The 14,439-nt window shown below is 50.7% G+C and overlaps 1 protein-coding gene across 5 annotated transcripts in view; it reads right to left on the bottom strand.

Moving 5' to 3' along the window:
- LOC102942727 (zinc finger protein 501-like) overlaps window positions 1–14,439 on the bottom strand; it is a 38,753-nt gene that overhangs the window by 13,466 nt on the left and 10,848 nt on the right. Inside the window, exon 1 of one of the 5 annotated variants that reach the window (XM_043528715.1) lies at window positions 9,428–9,921. The exons of the other annotated variants lie outside the window; for them this stretch is intronic. The gene's annotated coding sequence lies outside the window, so the exon portion shown is untranslated. Of the gene's footprint in view, window positions 1–9,427; window positions 9,922–14,439 lie in introns of those variants that run through there. 5 annotated transcript variants of the gene reach the window in all.

Raw genomic sequence — 14,439 nt, 5'->3', positions numbered from 1 at the left:
TGCCCCCTGCCAGTTCCCCTCTGCCCCTCTCCTGGCTGGCTCCCCCTGTGGGCACTGACAGCCGCTCCCCATGTTGTACCTGAATGTTGGCTGTGAAGCACCAGCTGGTCGGGTTCCAGAGCTGGTGCTCTGAGCACTCTGGATAGGCCTGAATGTCCCACATTGGTTGCAAGAGGGGGAGGCAGGGGAGCATCTGGGGTCAAAATTGAGCCACTGGCATTGTGCCATGGAGTTAAAACACCAAATTTAGCCTCCCCTCCCCCCACCTGAAATGGGACATGGGCCTGAGACAAAGCAGAGTGGGCAGGGGGGCAGCCACATGAGAGGCAGGCCAGGGAAACCACAGTGTGAGGCACGGGCTGGTGCTTAGGTATGAAATCGGGATCTGTGCGCCTAGCCTGAGCCAGTGGGAGCGTGCCCAGCACCAGATTTGTAGGCATTTGGATGATTTAAATGACAGAAATTTAGGTGCATAGGATCTTTAGACACCATCAGAGTTAGGCAACAGCTGAGTGGCTGGGGGGATTGGGGGGCGGCTGAGGATCGATGTCACCTAAATGTCACATTCAGGTACCTAAAGTGAAAGTAGCAGCTGGGGACCTAAATCTTTTTGTGCATCTAGCCGCTGGTGCCTAACCTGCTTTGGTAACACCACTCAGCCCCTATCTGCATCCTCAGGTGCCTAATACCTTAAAAAATATAACCCTAAGTCATTTTGGGAAAGATGCTTTTGAAAAACTTACCCAATGTTAATGATTATTGCTAAAGCCAGTAACAGATTGACTTTGCTCAGAAAATGTGTTCTGCACTCTAGGGGTAAGCGCTGTAATTCTGGAGGAGAACAATCTGTGTTTCTTGTACATAATAGAAAGTGAATGAAGTGCAGAGCCTCCTTCTCTCAGCAATCAGGAGATGCTGCCCCCTCCCCTCATCATTCCTTTTGGGATGTCACTCATAGCCCTTTAGATTTCAGGGTTGCTCCTGAAATTTACAAAATCATTACATAGGCTGATCTGCATGTTTAGACTGTAAACTCTTTCCCTAAGGAGCTGTCTCCCATGATGTGTATATACAGTACCTAGCACAATACGGCTGTAGTCTTCTGTGGAGCCTCTGCCTGCTGCTGTATTACAAATAATCATGATATTAACTGAGATACAATTATGTTGCAACCAGACAAGAATGAATTTGGATGAAAGTGTGATATGAGGAACAGGCCAAATATCAACAGAGAGAGACTCCCAAACCTACCAATCTAAACTCCCAGTGTGGCAAGACCTTATTCACAGGTCTAATTTTACTACTACCTATAGCCCCAATGATTTAAATGGGTCTCAGCTAGAATTAAGCAGGTGGTAAGGTTTAGAGAGTGGGGATCTTGGGCTGAAACACAGCTCAGAGACCAGAATCACTTTAGCCATATTATACATATATAAATTTGTGAGTATAGTGGCTGCAGTTGAGGCTATGATAGGGCAGAGTTGTGACTGTACGGGTGACCTCACTGTGCATTTCCGTACCAGACCATGTGTCATAAATATAAGAGGAAGGGTAAACCCCTTTAAAATCCCTCCTGGCCAGAGGAAATCTCCTCTCACCTGTAAAGGGTTAAGAAGCTAAAGGTAACCTCGCTGGCACCTGACCAAAATGACCAATGAGGAGACAAGATACTTTCAAAAGCTGGGAGGAGGGAGAGAAACAAGGGGTCTGTGTGTCTGTCTATATTCTGTCTTTGCCGGGGATAGACCAGGAATGGAGTCTTAGAACTTTTAATAAGTAATCTAGCTAGGTACGTGTTAGATTATGATTTCTTTAAATGGCTGAGAAAAGAATTGTGCTGAATAGAATAACTATTTCTGTCTGTGTATCTTTTTTGTAACTTAAGGTTTTGCCTAGAGGGGTTCTCTATGTTTTGAATCTAATCACCCTGTAAGGTATCTACAATCCTGATTTTACAGGGGGGATTTCTTTATCTCTATTTACTTCTATTTTTATTAAAAGTCTTTTTGTAAGAAAACTGAATGCTTTTTTCATTGTTCTCAGATCCAAGGGTTTAGGTCTGTGGTCACCTATGCAAATTGGTGAGGCTTTTTATCCAACATTTCCCTGGAAAGGGGGGCTGCAAGTGTTGGGAGGATTGTTCATTGTTCTTAAGATCCAAGGGTCTGGGTCTGTAGTCATCTAGGCAAATTGGTGAGGCTTTTTTACCAAACCTTGTCCAGGAAGTGGGGTGCAAGGTTTTGGGAAGTATTTTGGGGGGAAAGACATGTCCAAACAGCTCTTCCCCAGTAACCAGTATTTGTTTGGTGGTGGTAGCGGCCAATCCAAGGACAAAGGGTGGAATATTTTGTACCTTGGGGAAGTTTTGACCTAAGCTGGTAAAGATAAGCTTAGGAGGTTTTTCATGCAGGTCCCCACATCTGTACCCTAGAGTTCAGAGTGGGGGAGGAATCTTGACACCATGTTAGCATTGCTTTTACCATTAATCTCTACTCTGAATCTGCTGGGTATTTAATGCAAGACAAACTACACTTGGGAGTGTGAGAAACTAAATTCTACTTTATTATTCCAAAGGACGAACAAAGACTCCTTTCCCCACTCCCAGCCCAGCTTAGCTTGATACTTTACATCCGCAACCCAGCACATTGCTGTGCCCAAATCCCACATACACCAGCAACAGTTACAAACTGGTAGAAAAGTGCAGAAAATCCAGGAGAGATGCTGGGATCTAGTCATAAAGCAAACACGCCGAGAGCAGGGAATCCAAGGAGCTCAGATGTGAGTGTGGGCAGACTGTTTGTCATCTCCACACAGGACACTGGTAGATGGGGAGGGGGTGACCAGCTGGGCTGTCAGGCTCCTCATCTCCCTCTGGCCTCTATGATGGGGATCAGCCTGGCTTCAAGGCTGGCTCAGAATTGTTGGCTTCCCCAACTTCCTTCTTGTCTCTGCCCAGCCTCATCCTCTCAGCAATCGGGAGACGCTGTCCCCTCCCCTCATATTTCATCTAGGGACATAATCTGTAGCCTCTAGATTTGAGGGATGGCTTCACCCAGCACTCACAGGGCAATTCTTGTGTCTCTTTGGCATTGGCACAGCAAGTTCACAGTTCTCGGCATCAGCTCGCTGGTTCTCAAGAGAAAAGTCTGCAGTTTCCCAGCTCTGTTTCCCTACTCTCTCCCGCTCCTGACTACATCTCACATCTCTGCAGGAGTCAGAAAGTAACTCCATGCCCTCTTCAGTCTCAGCCTCTCGGAGTGTGAATCTAGCACTCACCCTCGGTATTCATGATGAGAGATATTGATAATTTTCATTGTTCAAACACACAAAAATCTCCTGAGAAAGGGTAAAGAAAGGTTAAAATAAAAAAGACTCTTCTGGCAAATGATCATTTGTCTCGTAAAGTCTTCAATAAAACTGTTCTACATCCTGTCAAACTAAACTAAAATCAAACTATGTGACCAAACAGCCTTCAGGAAGAGAGAAAAGCCAACACTACAAGATGGGCTACAAAACACTTTCAGGTTCATAAAGTGAAATCCCACAGAATGGTAACTCTAAAAAAACGGAAAACAAATGCATCCATTTTCCTCTGAACTGGCTAAACCTGCAGTACTCAGCACCTCCTCATTATTTGGTTGTGTCATTTACAAAAGTTTTAGCATTGTCCTAATGCAAAAAAAGAAACAAAAACAAACCAAAGCTAAAATCTATCCAACTACAAATGTTCTGGCCTTGGCTGGAAAAAGTCAGAAGACACTTTACCAATAGATGGAAACAGGGATTTAAGCTCAGAAACCTGAAACAGAGTTTTCAGGTTCATTTGAATTCCCCCTCCATGTCCGGGACACTTTCACCTCTAGCTCTCAGGAATCCGAGTCAGGATCAAAAAAATCAAAGTATGATTCCTAAGCATGGAGAGTAAAGAACATTGTGGCAAGTGCCATGCTGGGAGGTGGAAGGTAGAATGGGGAGAGGATAAAGTATCCAAGGCTAAAACAGGCTGCTGTGTTGGGGTGGAGCGTGACGGTGAAGGGGGGAAGAGAGAATCCCTCCAACTCATCCCATCATCCTCAAATAACACAGAATCCAAACACCACTTTTTCCTATCCCTGCTCCAGCAATTGTAGAATCTATTTAATTCTGATCTCAAAGGGAGTCAATGTACAAAAAATAAATGTTTTTGGCATAACCTGGAGCAATGTGAGACTATGTGGAAATGAGACAATCTCTCCCCAAAGGGGCAACTCAGTGACTCTAACAATCACTCTGGTAATGGGGAGATCAGAATATATAAAATGGTTGGGGTCAGTCTGACTAAGAAAAGTGGAGGAGGGTCGAGGGAGATTTGCTAGCTAATCCCAACCAATTTTCCCACCACAGAGAGACCCTCAGAAGCTGGTGCTGTGTAGGCAGAGGTGGGATCCTGAAGCCTTTACACCTCCCACAAAAGACCGTGTGGAAATCAGTCCCTCTCAGTGGTGCTTTCTGAATGCAGAGGGGGCAGGGAAAAGGGGCAGAGGGGATGAGTGATAAGAGGCAGCATCTCTCTTCCCTGTACTCTCCTCTCTTATCCCATGATCCCCTAACATTTGATTTCCTCAGCACCCTCTGAATCACACATCCACCAGACCCATCTTATCCCATGATCCCCTAACACTTGATTTCCTCAGCACCCTCTGTATCCCACATCCACCAGACCCAACCATTCAATCCCCCAGTTTCTTCCCCCAAACCCATCCCTCCTGATCCCTTCACATTTGATCCCCTGTAACCCAGCACCTCAGGGGATTTAGGGAGGGGAAGTTTTGCTAGCCCCCAGGGACACTCACCCTACTGGGACCAGCTCCAGGTAAGTGGGGGAGCCCAGTCCAGGGGTTCCTGAAAAATGGGGGATGGGGCAGGTGTCCCGAGTGAATGAAGGGCTTGGCCCAAGTATCCTTCTCCTAGTCTCCACGGAAGGGGCATCATGTCTTGGAAGGGAAGGGAGGGGGGAACTTCATCCAGGCAGAAGGAGCTTCTGGAGGAGTTTCACTCTCCCTTCCCCCACAGGTTAGCAGGAGGCAGGAAGGCCCATCAGTTCAGCAGCCAGGCCTGCAGCAGCAAGGACAGCGGTTTGCTTAGACCAGGCTAACCGGAGGCTCACTGATCATCTCCGGGTCAGCTGCTGCTGGAACCTACCCCCAGAGACCGGCAGCTGGATACGTGGGAGCCAAATGCCACTACTGTGTGTGGGAATTAGGAAATGGAGTTTTCACTATGGCTAGCCCTAGTCAGGCACTGAGAGAATTTCTCTCCTGTGTGGAGGAGTGTCTGATGTCCAGTGTGGTGTTAGCTCCAAGGAAAGCATTTTCCATGCTAAGGACATCTGAGAGGGGTCTTCTCCGTGTGGATCTGCAGATGCTTGATGCTGTGCAAGCAACAAATGAAGCTTCCCCCACATTCAAGCTTTTTCTTGTGTGAATTGTCAGATGGGGAGTCATGTGTGAGCTCAGACTATCTGTTTCTGCAGTTATTAAAGCTTTTGCCACAATCCAAATATTTATGGATTCTCCCTTGTGCTGATGTGAAACAAAGTTTGATCTTTGAATGAAACTTTTTCCATTGTCATGCTAAGTTCAGTGTAAGCTGCGCGGACATGCAGCAGCCTACTTAACACTGTGGTGGTGCTCAGGGAACCCTCCCGGCCAGGGGAAGGGCAGCCCAAACGCAGCCCCAGCTGGACCTGCTGCAGCTAGGGAGGGGCGGCCCGAATGCAGCCCCCACCTGACCTGCCGCGGTCGGGGAGAGGCAACTCTCCCCCTCAGCCCAGGTGCTGCTGTGGGGAGAGAGAGCTAGGAGAGTCCTCTCTACCCGCCGTAGCCCCAGAGCATCCTCCTGTACACCAAACTCCTGACACCTGGCCCTACCCCAGAGCCCTCACCTCCTGCACCCTATCGCTCTTCCCCAGCCCTAAGCCCCTCATCCCCGGCCACACCCCAGAGCCCAAACCCCCAGCCGGAGCCCTCACCCCCCCGCACCTCAACCCTCAGCCCTAGCCCTGAGCCCCCTCCCACACTCCAAACCCCTCAATCCCACCCCGCCACATGATTTTTGTTTTGTTCACCAATATGAAGGTGTAGTGGGGCAGCTGGGGGGTTAAAAGCAGCCCTGGAGGTGGCTGTGGTTGGGAAAAGCAGTGAGAGCACCTGAGTGACTAGCTGACCACAGGTGTGGCCAGCTCAGTCAGGCCCCAGCTGGCCCTCCTAAGAGGGCTGTGAGCCAGAAAGGGAGTCTCTCTCCAGCCCTAGAGGGAGAAGGGCTAGCTGCCTGACGGCAAGGTACCTGAAGCAGAGCTGTGCTGGGGAAAGGCAAAGGGAGCTTGAGCATGGCAAATCCCCAGGCTGTGGGCCTTGCTAAATGCTAAAACAGGTAGTGAGGTTGCAGAGGTGCAGCTCAGGGTTAGGCAGAGGCAGCTGGTCTGACCCCCCTTGCTTGTGATGAGTGGTTTACAGACTGCAGTCCACCCTGGTGAGCAGGGGCTAGATAATGACTGGTAGCAGCCACTGAGACAAGGTGGGTTTAGAGGGTTGGGGGTTCCCCTGGGAGTGGAGACCCAGAGCATGGGGGTACTGCTGGGGCAGAACCCCAAGGTAAAGGACACCAGGGTCCAGGAGGGACATGGGGCCAGTGACAGGTGTACTGCAGAGGGGAGTCTGGAGCAGGTGAAGAGCTAATTCCCAAGATGACCAGCAGGAGGCACCACACCAGTGAGTCATAGAACATCAGGCTTGGAAGGGACCTCAGGACGTCATCTAGTCCAAGCCCCTGCTCAAAGCAGGATCAATCCCCAATTTTTGCCCCAGATCCCTAAATGGCCCCCTCTAGGATTGAACTCACAAGCCTGGGTTTAGCAGGCCAGCGCTCAAATCACTGAGCTATCCCTCCCCCGTCACAAAACACCTCCATATTGGTGCACAAAACAAAATTCATTCTGCACGTGTGTGGGAAAAATTAGAGGGAACAGAGTTGTCAAGGCATTTATAGATTCTGTTCCATGTGGATTCTGGGATGTATTGGAAGGTATGAGCTGGAACTGAAGCTTTTCCCATCATCCAAGCATTTATGCGGTTTCTTTCCTGTGTGGGTTCTCGGATGTGTAATGAGTTGTGATCTGTCACTGAAGCTTTTCCGACAGGTTTCAGAGTAGCAGCCGTATTAGTCTGTATCCACAAAAAGAACAGGAGTACTTGTGGCACCTTATAGACTAACCAATTTATTAGAGCATAAGCTTTCGTGAGCTACAGCTCACTTCATTGGATGCATAGAATGGAACATATAGTATATATATATTCTGCAGCCTGTCAGGATGAGAAGGACAATTGGGGAGGTTTCTGAATTACCGTTAGTCCATTTCACACCCCAATTCCCCCAAGGCTCTTTCCCTGCAGACAGACACTCTAGACTCTGCCATGCTGAGAAAACCCTCAGTTACGTTATTACAACACAGACCTGACCTCTCCCACCGGGACTAAACCCACAAGACACTTTAAACCCCATAAGAACACAATCTCTGAACCAAATGCTAGAAAAGAGCAGAATTGAAGGAGTCACTTTGGTGGATCCCACTGACACTGTCGCCAGGGCAGCACATTCCCCCAGCAGCATGGGGAATAAGCAGAGGCAGGAACCCCCTTTTCCTCTCTCTGCTCCTCACCTTTTTCCCCAAGTAAGTCAATCTGCCCTGGGGTGCTGCAGGAAATGGAGTTGGGCAGGGCTGAGAGCCAGGAACCTCCCATCCAACTTGTTGCTTCTCCTGCCCCATTTAGTCTCTCCTGTCTCCTTTCCGCATGGAAGAGCTGGTTACTGTCCTCCCATTCCTGTAGCCTGTGGGCGTTTCCTCTCCCATAACTACTGCCACTGCTAACAGGAGTGTGGGCCTGGGTGTGTCCAGGGCAGCAGCTCTGGGACTCAAAAACAGCTAGGAGCAGAGATGGAGTGAGGAGGGGCTGTTTGAGTAGTTACTTTCCTGTCCATCCCCAGCACTTTCTCCAAATTCTCTATCATCACCTGGAGTCTTCAGCTCAGGAGCTGGTCGCAGCAGAACCTGGGGCAGACCTAGAGCACTGATTCCAGTCACAGGAGAAAGTACCCCCCTCTGCTGGGCATAAAGGGAGCGTTAGGGATGGTCTATCCCAGCACAGACCCCACTGGGCAGCAGCCGCCTCTCAGCCCAGGCTCCCAGATCACAATGGAGGCAGCAGCATCTACCCCAGGAAGCCCAGCTAGCTCTAGGGTTGCAGTATCCTGAGCACAAAGAGAGACTGACACCAGCCTCCTCTGCCTTAGCAATTACCAGAGCCCTCTGCTGGGGGCAGCTAATGACTGAGTCTCCCTGTGCTGCCCCTGCAGCCCCCCAGGGACAGCCAGGCTGCTGCTGATCTCATTTGCCCACCTGGATTCACACTGGAACCAGAGAACCAGTTCAAACCGGGATTTCGTACTTAAACTGGAACCGAACCTGAACCCTAATTTTGTTTTACTGACTGAACCTGAACTGAACAGAGGAAGAAAAAAAAAAGTTTCAGTTGGACTTCTTAACTGCTGTTGCTCTCAGTGACTCTGGTTTGACACAGAATCCTGCACAGAAATCAGAGCAGGGCCCTCTTCAGTTCTGTCAGCCCCAAGCATTTAACATTCAGGAGTCAGACCCCCAAATAATTAGATTGTCTTGAGAAAATCAAAAACTAAATTGTGAAGGGCGTGTGTGTGGTGGGGGAGGGGGAGTATTTGCCTTGTATATGCTGAGCCCTTAGGGGGAAGTCCCCTGCCCACTCCCAATGCTTGTTTGACCATTTTTAAGGACAAAGATTCACCACTAGCTGCTAGGCGGGCAGCCCCCTCCCCCTCTCCTACCCCATGGTCTGGGGGAGCTGCCATTGTATCTCTCACCATCCCTCTCCCTTCCCCTACCTCTGGATCTCCCTTCCCCAGCCGGTCTCTGCTTGCTCTCGTATTCTCTCTCCAGCCTCCCCACAGCCCCTTCTCCTCACATCCCCCCTTTCCTTTCCTCCCCCCCCCCCCCCATTTCCCTCTATTCCAGCTCTGTTCCCCTGAGCCCCAGAATCCTCCCCCTGATTCCTGGGTATTCCCTCAGCCCCCCTTCTCCTCCCCCCGTTCACCCCCGCAATGCCCTCTGGCTCTCAGAGCCCCCTCCCTCTCTTCATCCCCCTTCCGGCTCCCAACCCCCTCTGGCTCCCGACCTGTCTCTGTCCCACCCCCATTCCTCCCACTCACTGCAAACCACAAGAGCTGGCAGCCAGCTTTCCTCTGCCCAATGCAGGGCATCGCAGCCAGCTCAGCTGGGAGCAGCTTGGGGCATCCCCCTGCCCCTGCAGACAGGCTGCACCTGGAGCAGCTCTCCGTGGGGAGGGGGGGCAGGTCTCACCTTCTCTCCACGTGGGGCACTGCCTGGGAGCAGGGCTCTGGGTCCCAGTAAAGAGTGGGTGGTGGCGACGGGACAGGCGGGGATCTCTGCACTGGGAGAGTCTCTCGAGGAGCAGTGGGAATGTTCCTCCGTCGATAGGAAACCTCCCCCGCCTGCAGCCAGGGCTCTGGGGTCCCCAGCGGCAGCAGCCGAGGCCCTGGGGTCTTGCAAGGAAGGTGGGTTGCACCGTAACAGAGTCACTGCGGAGACGGCAATTCGCTTCCTGCGGCCAGGCTGCCTGACCCCGGGGATCGCCCTGCTCGGCACCTCCTGGGTCCTAGCGAGATGTATAGCACTGGATCTGGCCTCTGTGTGTGTGTTTGTTTTTATTGTCACCCCCAGGCCCACCGTCTGGGTGTAAAGGGGTCAGTTGCCTAGGGACCCGGTGATTTAAAAGGGCCCCGGCGGATGAGGTGTATGATAATCAAGGTGGGCCATTTCCAGCACAAACCCAGGGTTTAACAAGAACGTCTGAGGGGGGTGGGGGGGTAGGAAAAAACAAGGGGAAATAGTTGCAAGGTAACCTATTTCCCCTTGTTTTTTCCTACCCCCCCCCCCCCGACGTTTTTGTTAAACCCTGGATTTGTGCTGGAAATGGCCCACCTTGATTATCATACACATTGTAAGGAGAGTGATCACTTTAGATAAGCTATTACCAGCAGGAGAGTGGGGTGGGGGGAGAGAAAACCTTTTGTAGTGGTAAACACCCATTTTTTCATGCTTTGTGTGTATAAAAAGATCTTCTATACTTTCCATAGTATGCATCCGATGAAGTGACCTTTTCTTTTTTTTGAATACAATAGAGCTGACTCACCCTGTTGAGCTGATGGTTTAACAACTCCCCCCCCCCTCCCCCGCCCACTGAATAGACAAGGTGACTCTATTGAGTATAAAAAAAATGAGGAGTACTTGTGTCACCTTAGAGACTGACAAATTTATTGGGGCATAAGCTTTCGTGGGCTAAAACCCACTTCATCGGATACTGTATTTTCCACTGTATGTAGGAAGATTTTTCTACACAAAGAACATGAAAAAATGGGTGTTGCCATACCAACTGCAAGGAGACTAGTCAATTAAGGTGGGCTATTATCAGCAGGAGAAAAAAAAAACTTTTATAGTGATAATCAAAGCCAAACATCGACATTGCTATGCCTATGTCCCAGGTCCCACACCCGTCTAGGGACGTCCCTGCAGACAGAAAATGTAACTAATGCCACACATGTTTTGTCTGAGGGAGTCAGGGTGTTTTGCCCAGAGTAATTAAGACAGACCAGAGAGGGTAACGCAGAGGAGAGGGGAGAGTGTTTATTTTGGGGGTGATTAGCCATTTAATCTAACCCCATTACTTCCACTGGGACAAGCCAAGGGGTGCTGCTGAATTCCACAGAGATGGTTCAGAGACATGTGTGCTCCATCAGAGACTAGAAAGACTGAGTGTTCTTCTGCACTGCAAATAAACACCCACGACAACACATCTGAGAGACTAAGGCAATTGACTTGGCTTTGGGGCTAAATATGTAGCAATGTCGATGTTTGGCTTTGGGCTGGAGCCTGAGCTTTAAATCCTGGCAAGGGGGAAGGATCTCAGATCCCAGGCTCCAGCTAGAGCCTCTACATTGCTATTTTTAGCCCTGCAGCCTGAGCTCCTGCACCACCCTGAGTCAGCTGCCCCCAGGCCCTGAGACTCTGTTGAAGTGGTATTTGTTTTGGTTTGGGGCTGGTTTTTTTTGTTTTTTGTTTTTCCTGTGTCCACATACCCTGAAAGAGGCAGGACCTGTGTTAATGAGTGCTGCAGTGTGTGATCCTATGTCACAAAAGGTTGTATAATTAGGCACAGACACAAGGGGGCTGAATTAACAGGGCCCAGACATCCTTGATTCTGACAATGCCTAACTGAGACTGCTTGACTTCGCACCCTTAAGAATGTTGGAGACCCCAGGGTATGGCCACTAGTTAAGTCGAGGGGATGGAAGGCCACAAGGGTTGAGGAAGTCTCCCTGCTGTAGGCCTAAGGGCTTTTCAACCCCCCTTAATAGAACTCAGGTCTGGCTAGTTTGAGTAAGCTCTTTTGCTCTTAAAACAATGTTGCAGTTGTAGATAATGCCTCATAGTGTAAGGTTTGCTGATGCCAAGTTAAAGATAACAGGAGAGAGAGCTACAAGGCCAGACAGAATTTGCTGGTTGTTTAAGTTGCTAGGAATGCTTGTTAGAGGTTGCAGGAAATAAACATTGTTGTAACCCATATAAGGAAGGCAGAGTATTTGTGCAAAGCTTTGATTGGCTGATGTGTAGTGCAGTAGCATTAAGGAATATAAAAGTGTGCGTAATGACCTGCTCTGGTGTGCAGGATTTGAGATTTCTCTCCCTGTACCTTTCTTTGGAATTCCAAATAAACTTTTCTGCTTCTCCACCCCATTGTGTTTATTGGGTGACGCACACTGGGCAACGAACCCCTGCTGTTGTTTTGCCTCTGGGCACTGGGTGCCGGCAACAAGAACATGCTTTTATTGTAATTTTTTGAGGGTAAAGTTGTTATAAATCCCCTCCAATTTTCCTGCTCTACCATATAATTGTTTAATATGCAGATATTCTACCCTCCAATCTTGTCCCCTTTCTCTCCAATCATCAAATATTGCTGCACAGATTTCCCCCTTTCTTCACTTACTGAATTTTACTGAATCCCCCTCAGGGGCTGATCCCTTTCTCTCTGGAGATGGGTTACTAATATAATCTCTGCATAAAGATTGTGTGTTTTTGCTTGAAATACCCACTTGATATGAGATCTTTCAGATTTTGCTTTTTTCCTGTCTGCTTAGCCAATTTGTGTAAATCCAGGGCCGTCCCTAGCCATTCGGGTGCCCAGGCCTCACCGCCGCGCCCCCAAGTCTGGGAGGCAGGAGCTGGGGGGGGCACTTTTGGGGCCCCCACAGGCCCAGAGGGTTAGCGGGGGCTGGGTGTGTCGCTCGGGGAAGGGGGCTTGGGGGAAGGGATTCTCCCCCAAGACTGACCGGCGGCGGGAAGCGGAGCGACGCGGCCCCAGCCGACTCTACTCCACCAGCTCCCAGCCACGTTGCTCCGCTTCCCACCGCCAGTGAGTGCAGGGAGATTGGGGAAAGGACGCCCCCCCGCACTCGCAGGCGGCGGGAAGCGGAGTGACGCGCCCCCAGCCCGTTCTGCTTCCCTCGCCCTAGCCCCAGCCATTTCGCTCGGGGCGGGTCCGGGAGTTTAAGGAAAGGTTTCCTCCCCGACTCACAGGTGGCGGGAAGCGGAGCGACACGGGACCAGCCAGCTCTACTCCGCCAGCTCCCAGCTGCGGGGTTCCGCTTCCCGCCGCCAGTGAGTCCGGGGTGGGGACCCTTTCCCTAACCCCCCGAGCAACACGGCCGGGGCTAGGGCAAGGGAAGTGGAGCAGGCTGGGGCCACGTCGCTCCGCTTTCCGCCGCCGGTGAGTGGCGGGGGCGTCCTTTCCCCAGCCTCCCTGCACTCACCGGTGGTGGGAAGCGGAGCAAGGCGGCTGGGAGCTGGCGGAGTAGAGCGGGCTAGGGCCAGGTTACTCCGCTTCCGCTGGTGAGTGTGGGTCGCTGGGGGAAGAGGTGGGCTGGGGGCGGAGCGAGGGGGAAGGGTAAGAGGTGGGGTGGAGGGAGTTGTCCGGGGCCCCACACCCCCCTAGGGCTGGCCCTGGCCCTTGCAGGGGGGGCTGGCCGAGGGGTAGGGCTGGTTGCCGGGGCTGGTGCTGCCGCGTATGCAGCACGCAGCTGCCTAGGGCACCATGAAATTTGGGGCAATTTGGTGCCCCAAATTTCATGGTGCCCTACACAGCTGTGTATGCTGCGTATGCCTAAGGACTGCCCTGTGTAAATCTTCTCAGATTTTTCCTCATTTCCCCTTATTTATCAAATGCTGCTGTAAAGTGTCCTCAAAGTTCACAGATTTGTTCCGTCTCTAATTACTGAACAATGTAAGATTCCCTCATTTTGGGAGGAGAATTACTGCCCTGAGTAATTACCACAGATGGGGTATAGTAGAGAGAGAGAGAGCCTGGAGCACTGGGCCTGGTGCAAGAGCTGAGGCCTGAACCAGAGGCTGTGAACCGAAGTCAGGCCGTGTATCAAAGCAGATGCTCACAAGTTCACTGCCCAGTACATGAACTTGGCAAAGTTGTTGCTAATGTATTAGGCACTAGAGATTTATGTAAATATATTCCAGCTAGTACAGGTACATCCTAATGTAGTACAAGGTAGGATGGTTTGACAAAACAATGGATAGGGATGTTTTGTCCAAGACAGCAGGAGGAAGGGGAGGTAATGAACAGCTGTCATGATACCCATAATGTGGGGCATAAATTGTGTATTCTAGTTGTTTGTTTCAGGCTACAAATGTCAGGGTACTTTGCCTTGAATCCTTGTTTAGCAGAGGGGGCAGTGGAAAGTCTGGCCACTGACTGAGCCCTTCCTGGCTACTACGCAGTCATGTGTCAGTGTACCTGTAATCACGGAGCCAGGGTGCTGGGATTGTGCCTAGGGGGCAACAAACCTGGCCCAGTGCCTTTGTCACTGAACCGGGCCAGTGGTCTTTCTTGATGAGTAACATCGAAGGCTGCTGAAAGAGCAGGGTGCCATATCTGCTGTTAATAATAACCAGGGGAAGAAACACTGGGCAGCCTAAGCAGCATTACAAAGCCAACGACGTTACAGCCTTCAGCACTTAGTGCTGTCGATGTCTGCTGAACCAGCTATCTGTGCAGAGCTGGACAGCACACTGAAACAACACACACAGGGGCAGCATTGGGGAGGTGTAGCCACCCCACAATTTGCCTTAGCCCCCCATAGCCATCCCTCCCAGTGCAAAGGTCAAAGCAGTCACCCCTTTCCGGCCACCCACCTTTGAAGGCAGAGTGGAGAGAGCGGTGGCTGCTGGCAGTGGGTATGTACAACCTACTTCAACCTCCTGCACAGGGGCTGAGGAATACCTGA

The sequence above is a fragment of the Chelonia mydas genome, chromosome 14 (assembly GCF_015237465.2).
Source record: "Chelonia mydas isolate rCheMyd1 chromosome 14, rCheMyd1.pri.v2, whole genome shotgun sequence".
Lineage (NCBI taxonomy): Eukaryota > Metazoa > Chordata > Testudines > Cheloniidae > Chelonia > Chelonia mydas.
The sequence above is the reverse complement of the archived record's forward strand: the minus strand, read 5'-3'. Positions and strand labels throughout refer to the sequence as shown.